The sequence below is a fragment of the Idiotropiscis lumnitzeri genome, chromosome 16, assembly GCF_059441095.1.
Source record: "Idiotropiscis lumnitzeri isolate Australia: NSW breed Sydney's pygmy pipehorse chromosome 16, RoL_Ilum_1.0, whole genome shotgun sequence".
Lineage (NCBI taxonomy): Eukaryota > Metazoa > Chordata > Actinopteri > Syngnathiformes > Syngnathidae > Idiotropiscis > Idiotropiscis lumnitzeri.
The window spans coordinates 335,001-342,500 of NC_142406.1; positions in this window are offsets into that span (position 1 = coordinate 335,001).

Sequence of the window (7,500 nt, forward strand, 5' to 3'; positions counted from 1 at the left end):
CTGCGTCGGACCCGAGTCATAGGAAGTGCCGTGTGGTGGGGCCGGGAGGACCGCTCCTCCTGCGTCGGACCCGAGTCATAGGAAGTGCCGTGTTGCGCTGGTGGGGCCGTGCCCGCCAACAGCCTTCAGTGGTCGGATACCACGTTTGCAAGCTCCCCGCTGGAATGGGGACTTAGAAGAAATGAGGGGAAAATTCCCCCGGAGCTCCGTGCCTGAGGGCGGGCTGTGAGCCGCGCCGCGTCCGCCAACAGCCTTCCATGGTCGGACACCATTGTTCGCAAGTTGCCCGCTGGAATGGGCACATAGAAGAAATTTCGAGGATAACATCCACCAGAGCGCCAGGGCGGCCGTTATTGCAGTATGCGTCCGCCTGGCAGCTCTCTTCCGCGGGAACCATTGGGCAATTTCTTTCACGGAGGTGGACATAGAAGAATTTTTGTTTCTAAAAACGTGGTTCCTAAAAATGTGCCCCAGGTGTTTTGGAAAACCCGGGTAAACCTGGGAAGTAGGCAAATGACCCTCTGACTAGGGGGAAAAACGTTTGCCTACTGCAGCGCCCCTAATGCAATTCGGCGGAACTGCAACGCCCCTGGTCGCCTAAACGCTACCCCTGGTCGCCTAAACCTCACCCCTGGTCGCCTAAACCTCACCCCTGGTCGCCTAAAAGTCACCCCTGGTCGCCTAAATTGTCAACCCCTGGTCACCTAAATTGTCAACCCCTGGTCGCCTAAAGGGGACTTAGAAGAAATGAGGGGGCAAATTCCCCCGGAGCTCCGTGCCTGAGGGCGGGCTGTGAGCCGCGCCGCGTCCGCCAACAGCCTTCAGTGGTCGGATACAATGTTTGAAAGGTCCCCGCTGGAAAGGGGACTTAGAAGAAATGAGGCAAATTTCCCCGGAGCTCCGTGCCTGAGGGCGGGCTGTGAGCCGCGCCGCGTCCGCCAACAGCCTTCAGTGGTCGGATACAATGTTTGAAAGGTCCCCGCTGGAAAGGGGACTTAGAAGAAATGAGGCAAATTTCCCCGGAGCTCCGTGCCTGAGTGCGGGCTGTGAGCCGCGCCGCGCCCGCCAACAGCCTTCAGTGGTCGGATACAATGTTTGAAAGTTCCCCGCTGGAAAGGGGACTTAGAAGAAATGAGGCAAATTTCCCCGGAGCTCCGTGCCTGAGGGCGGGCTGTGAGCCGCGCCGCGTCCGCCAACAGCCTTCAGTGGTCGGATACAATGTTTGAAAGGTCCCCGCTGGAAAGGGGACTTAGAAGAAATGAGGCAAATTTCCCCGGAGCTCCGTGCCTGAGGGCGGGCTGTGAGCCGCGCCGCGCCCGCCAACAGCCTTCAGTGGTCGGATACAATGTTTCAAAGTTCCCCGCTGGAAAGGGGACTTAGAAGAAATGAGGCAAATTCACCCGGAGCTCCGTGCCCGAGGGCCGGCTATGAGCCGCGCCGTGCCCGCCAACAGCCTTCCACGGTCGGATACAATGTTTCAAAGTTCCCCGCTGGAAAGGGGACTTAGAAGGAATTTGTCAAATTCACCCGGAGCTCCGTGCCTGAGGGCCGGCTATGAGCCGCGCCGTGCCCGCCAACAGCCTTCCTTTGGTCGGATACAATGTTTCAAAGTTCCCCGCTGGAAAGGGGACTTAGAAGAAATGAGGCAAATTTCACCGGAGCTCCGTGCCTGAGGGCGGGCTGTGAGCCGCGCCGCGCCCGCCAACAGCCTTCCTTTGGTCGGATACAATGTTTGAAAGTTCCCCGCTGGAAAGGGGACTTAGAAGAAATGAGGCAAATTTCCCCGGAGCTCCGTGCCTGATGGCGGGCTGTGAGCCGCGCCGCGCCCGCCAACAGCCTTCAGTGGTCGGATACAATGTTTGAAAGTTCCCCGCTGGAAAGGGGACTTAGAAGAATTGAGTAAAATTCACCCGGAGCTCCGTGCCCGAGGGCCGGCTATGAGCCGCGCCGCGCCCGCCAACAGCCTTCCTTTGGTCGGATACAATGTTTCAAAGTTCCCCGCTGGAAAGGGGACTTAGAAGAAATTTGTGAAAATTCACCCGGAGCTCCGTGCCTGAGGGCCGGCTATGAGCCGCGCCGTGCCCGCCAACAGCCTTCCACGGTCGGATACAATGTTTCAAAGTTCCCCGCTGGAAAGGGGACTTAGAAGAAATTTGTGAAAATTCACCCGGAGCTCCGTGCCCGAGGGCCGGCTATGAGCCCCGCCGTGCCCGCCAACAGCCTTCCACGGTCGGATACAATGTTTCAAAGTTCCCCGCTGGAAAGGGGACTTAGAAGAAATTTGTGAAAATTCACCCGGAGCTCCGTGCCTGAGGGCCGGCTATGAGCCGCGCCGTGCCCGCCAACAGCCTTCCTTTGGTCGGATACAATGTTTCAAAGTTCCCCGCTGGAAAGGGGACTTAGAAGAAATTTGTAAAATTCACCCGGAGCTCCGTGCCCGAGGGCCGGCTATGAGCCCCGCCGTGCCCGCCAACAGCCTTCCACGGTCGGATACAATGTTTCAAAGTTCCCCGCTGGAAAGGGGACTTAGAAGAAATTTGTAAAATTCACCCGGAGCTCCGTGCCTGAGGGCCGGCTATGAGCCGCGCCGTGCCCGCCAACAGCCTTCCACGGTCGGATACAATGTTTCAAAGTTCCCCGCTGGAAAGGGGACTTAGAAGAAATTTGTGAAAATTCACCCGGAGCTCCGTGCCCGAGGGCCGGCTATGAGCCGCGCCGTGCCCGCCAACAGCCTTCCACGGTCGGATACAATGTTTCAAAGTTCCCCGCTGGAAAGGGGACTTAGAAGAAATTTGTGAAAATTCACCCGGAGCTCCGTGCCTGAGGGCCGGCTATGAGCCGCGCCGTGCCCGCCAACAGCCTTCCACGGTCGGATACAATGTTTCAAAGTTCCCCGCTGGAAAGGGGACTTAGAAGAAATTTGTGAAAATTCACCCGGAGCTCCGTGCCCGAGGGCCGGCTATGAGCCGCGCCGTGCCCGCCAACAGCCTTCCACGGTCGGATACAATGTTTCAAAGTTCCCCGCTGGAAAGGGGACTTAGAAGAAATTTGTGAAAATTCACCCGGAGCTCCGTGCCTGAGGGCCGGCTATGAGCCGCGCCGTGCCCGCCAACAGCCTTCCACGGTCGGATACAATGTTTCAAAGTTCCCCGCTGGAAAGGGGACTTAGAAGAATTGAGTAAAATTCACCCGGAGCTCCGTGCCCGAGGGCCGGCTATGAGCCGCGCCGTGCCCGCCAACAGCCTTCCACGGTCGGATACAATGTTTCAAAGTTCCCCGCTGGAAAGGGGACTTAGAAGAAATTTGTGAAAATTCACCCGGAGCTCCGTGCCCGAGGGCCGGCTATGAGCCGCGCCGTGCCCGCCAACAGCCTTCCACGGTCGGATACAATGTTTCAAAGTTCCCCGCTGGAAAGGGGACTTAGAAGAAATTTGTGAAAATTCACCCGGAGCTCCGTGCCTGAGGGCCGGCTATGAGCCGCGCCGTGCCCGCCAACAGCCTTCCACGGTCGGATACAATGTTTCAAAGTTCCCCGCTGGAAAGGGGACTTAGAAGAAATTAGGCAACTTTCCCCGGAGCTCCATGCCTGAGTGCGGGCTGTTTGCCGCGCCGTGCCCGCCAACAGCCTTCAGTGGTCGGATACAATGTTTCAAAGTTCCCCGCTGGAAAGGGGACTTAGAAGAAATTATGAATATTTTTGTTTCTAAAAACGTGATCCCTGAAAATGTGCCCCAGGTGTTTTGGAAAACCCGGGTAAACCTGGGAAGTAGGCAAATGACCCTCTGACTAGGGGGGAAGAACGTTTGCCTACTGCAGCGCCCCTAATGCAATTCGGCGGAACTGCAACGCCCCTGGTCGCCTAAACGCTACCCCTGGTCGCCTAAAAGCTACCCCTGGTCGCCTAAAAGCTACCCCTGGTCGCCTAAACGCTACCCCTGGTCGCCTAAACGCTACCCCTGGTCGCCTAAACGCTACCCCTGGTCACCTAAACGCTACCCCTGGTCGCCTAAACGCTTCCCCTGGTCACCTAAACGCTACCCCTGGTCGCCTAAACGCTACCCCTGGTCGCCTAACTGACCCCTCGTGTGTGGGGATCAACGTTTGCCTACTAGGGCGTCCTCCGGCGGCCTCTCGGCAGTACTGCAGGCCCATTTTAGCCGAGCCCATTGAAATGAATGGGGGAATTTTATACGTTTTTGCCTTTTTTTTCCCCCCCTCGTTCTTTTTGTATTTATTCATTTATTTCAACTTTTACCGACTCAACCGCCCTCCGGCGTGCCCTCGGCGGTCCCGCAAGCCCAATTCGGCCGAGCCCATTGAAATGAATGGGGGAATTTTATACGTTTTTGCCTTTTTTTCCCCCCCTCGTTCTTTTTGTATTTATTCATTTATTTCAACTTTTACCGACTCAACCGCCCTCCGGCGTGCCCTCGGCGGTCCCGCAAGCCCAATTCGGCCGAGCCCATTGAAATGAATGGGGGAATTTTATACGTTTTTGCCTTTTTTTTTCCCCCCTCGTCCTTTTTGTATTTATTTACTTATTTCAACCTTTACCGACTTAGGGGCCGCTTTGCACCGCCTGTGCCCGGGGAAGGTGCTCCTATTCGGGCCAAGTGTGACACACGCCCGCCCTCCTCCTCCGGAGCTTCCATGAGGGTAGACTTAGGGGCCGCTTGGCACCGCCTGTGCCCGGGGAAGGTGCTCATATTCGGCTTCACTGTCAGGCAGCATGCACTCCTCCTCCGGAGCTTCCATTTGGGCAAACTTAGGGGCCGCTTGGCACCGCCCGTGCCCGGGGAAGGTGCTCCTATTCGGGCCAAGTGTGACACACGCCCGCACTCCTCCTCCGGAGCTTCCATTTGGGCAAACTTAGGGGCCGCTTGGCACCGCCTGTGCCCGGGGAAGGTGCTCATATTCGGCTTCACTGTCACACAGCATGCACTCCTCCTCCGGAGCTTCCATAAGGGCAAACTTAGGGGCCGCTTGGCACCGCCTGTGCCCGGGGAAGGTGCTCATATTCGGCTTCACTGTCACACAGCGTGCACTCCTCCTCCGGAGCTTCCATTTGGGCAAACTTAGGGGCCGCTTGGCACCGTCTGTGCCCGGGGAAGGTGCTCATATTCGGGCCAAGTGTGACACACGCCCGCACTCCTCCTCCGGAGCTTCCATGAGGGTAGACTTAGGGGCCGCTTGGCACCGCCTGTGCCCGGGGAAGGTGCTCATAGTCGGCTTCACTGTCAGGCAGCATGCACTCCTCCTCCGGAGCTTCCATTTGGGCAAACTTAGGGGCCGCTTGGCACCGTCTGTGCCCGGGGAAGGTGCTCATATTCGGGCCAAGTGTGACACACGCCCGCACTCCTCCTCCGGAGCTTCCATTTGGGCAAACTTAGGGGCCGCTTGGCACCGCCTGTGCCCGGGGAAGGTGCTCATATTCGGGCCAAGTGTGACACACGCCCGCACTCCTCCTCCGGAGCTTCCATTTGGGCAAACTTAGGGGCCGCTTGGCACCGCCTGTGCCCGGGGAAGGTGCTCATATTCGGGCCAAGTGTGACACACGCCCGCACTCCTCCTCCGGAGCTTCCATAAGGGCAAACTTAGGGGCCGCTTGGCACCGTCTGTGCCCGGGGAAGGTGCTCCTCTCCGGGCTAAGTGTGACACACGCCCGCACTCCTCCCCCGGAGCTTCCATTAGGGCAAACTTAGGGGCCGCTTGGCACCGCCTGTGCCCGGGGAAGGTGCTCATATTCGGCTTCACTGTCAGGCAGCATGCACTCATCCTCCGGAGCTTCCATAAGGGCAAACTTAGGGGCCGCTTGGCACCGCCTGTGCCCGGGGAAGGTGCTCCTATTCGGGCCAAGTGTGACACACGCCCGCACTCCTCCTCCGGAGCTTCCATGAGGGTAGACTTAGGGGCCGCTTGGCACCGCCTGTGCCCGGGGAAGGTGCTCATATTCGGCTTCACTGTCAGGCAGCATGCACTCCTCCTCCGGAGCTTCCATAAGGGCAAACTTAGGGGCCGCTTGGCACCGTCTGTGCCCGGGGAAGGTGCTCCTATTCGGCTTCACTGTCATGCAGCATGCACTCCTCCTCCGGAGCTTCCATTTGGGCAAACTTAGGGGCCGCTTGGCACCGTCTGTGCCCGGGGAAGGTGCTCCTATTCGGCTTCACTGTCACACAGCATGCACTCCTCCTCCGGAGCTTCCATAAGGGCAAACTTAGGGGCCGCTTGGCACCGTATGTGCCCGGGGAAGGTGCTCCTATTCGGCTTCACTGTCATGCAGCATGCACTCCTCCACCGGAGCTTCCATTTGGGCAAACTTAGGGGCCGCTTGGCACCGCCTGTGCCCGGGGAAGGTGCTCCTATTCGGGCCAAGTGTGACACACGCCCGCACTCCTCCTCCGGAGCTTCCATTTGGGCAAACTTAGGGGACGCTTGGCACCGCCCGTGCCCGGGGAAGGTGCTCATATTCGGGCTAAGTGTGACAGACGCCGGCCTATTACCCCCGGAGCGATGGAGCTGGGGGCGCTCGCTCCCCGCCCGTGCCCGGGGAAGGTGCTCCTCTCCGGCCTAAGTGTGGCAGACGCCGGCCTATTACCCCCAGAGCGATGGAGCTGGGGGGCGCTCGCTCCCCGCCCGTGCCCGGGGAAGGTGCTCCTCTCCGGGCTAAGTGTGGCAGACGCCGGCCTATTACCCCCGGGGCGATGGAGCTGGGGGGCGCTCGCTCCCTGCCTGTGCCCGGGGAAGGTGCTCATCTCCGGGCTAAGTGTGGCAGACGCCGGCCTATTACCCCCGGAGCGATGGAGCTGGGGGGCGCTCGCTCCCTGCCTGTGCCCGGGGAAGGTGCTCATCTCCGGGCTAAGTGTGGCAGACGCCGGCCTATTACCCCCGGAGCGATGGAGCTGGGGGGCGCTCGCTCCCTGCCTGTGCCCGGGGAAGGTGCTCATTTCCGGGCTAAGTGTGGCAGACGCCGGCCTATTACCCCCGGAGCGATGGAGCTGGGGGGCGCTCGCTCCCTGCCTGTGCCCGGGGAAGGTGCTCCTCTCCAGCCCCAGGTCGCCTAACCCCCTTACCCCTGGTCACCTAAACCCCTTACCCCTGGTCGCCTAAACGTCTCACCCCTGGTCGCCTAAACCCCTTACCCCTGGTCACCTAAACGTCCCACCCCTGGTCGCCTAAGTGGCCCACCCCTGGTCACCTAAACGTCCCACCCCTGGTCGCCTAAACCCCTTACCCCTGGTCACCTAAACGGCCTACCCCTGGTCACCTAAACGGCCCACCCCTGGTCGCCTAAGCGGCCCACCCCTGGTCGCCTAAGTGGCCCACCCCTGGTCGCCTAAGTTGCCCACCCCTGGTCGCCTAAGTGGCCCACCCCTGGTCGCCTAAGTGGCCCACCCCTGGCCCACCTCGCGTCCGGGGGGAGGCCATCCTCTTCGGCCTAACTTTCACCAACGCCGGCCCCCAGTCTCCTGTTGGACTTAGTGCAAATTCTTACTCACGCCC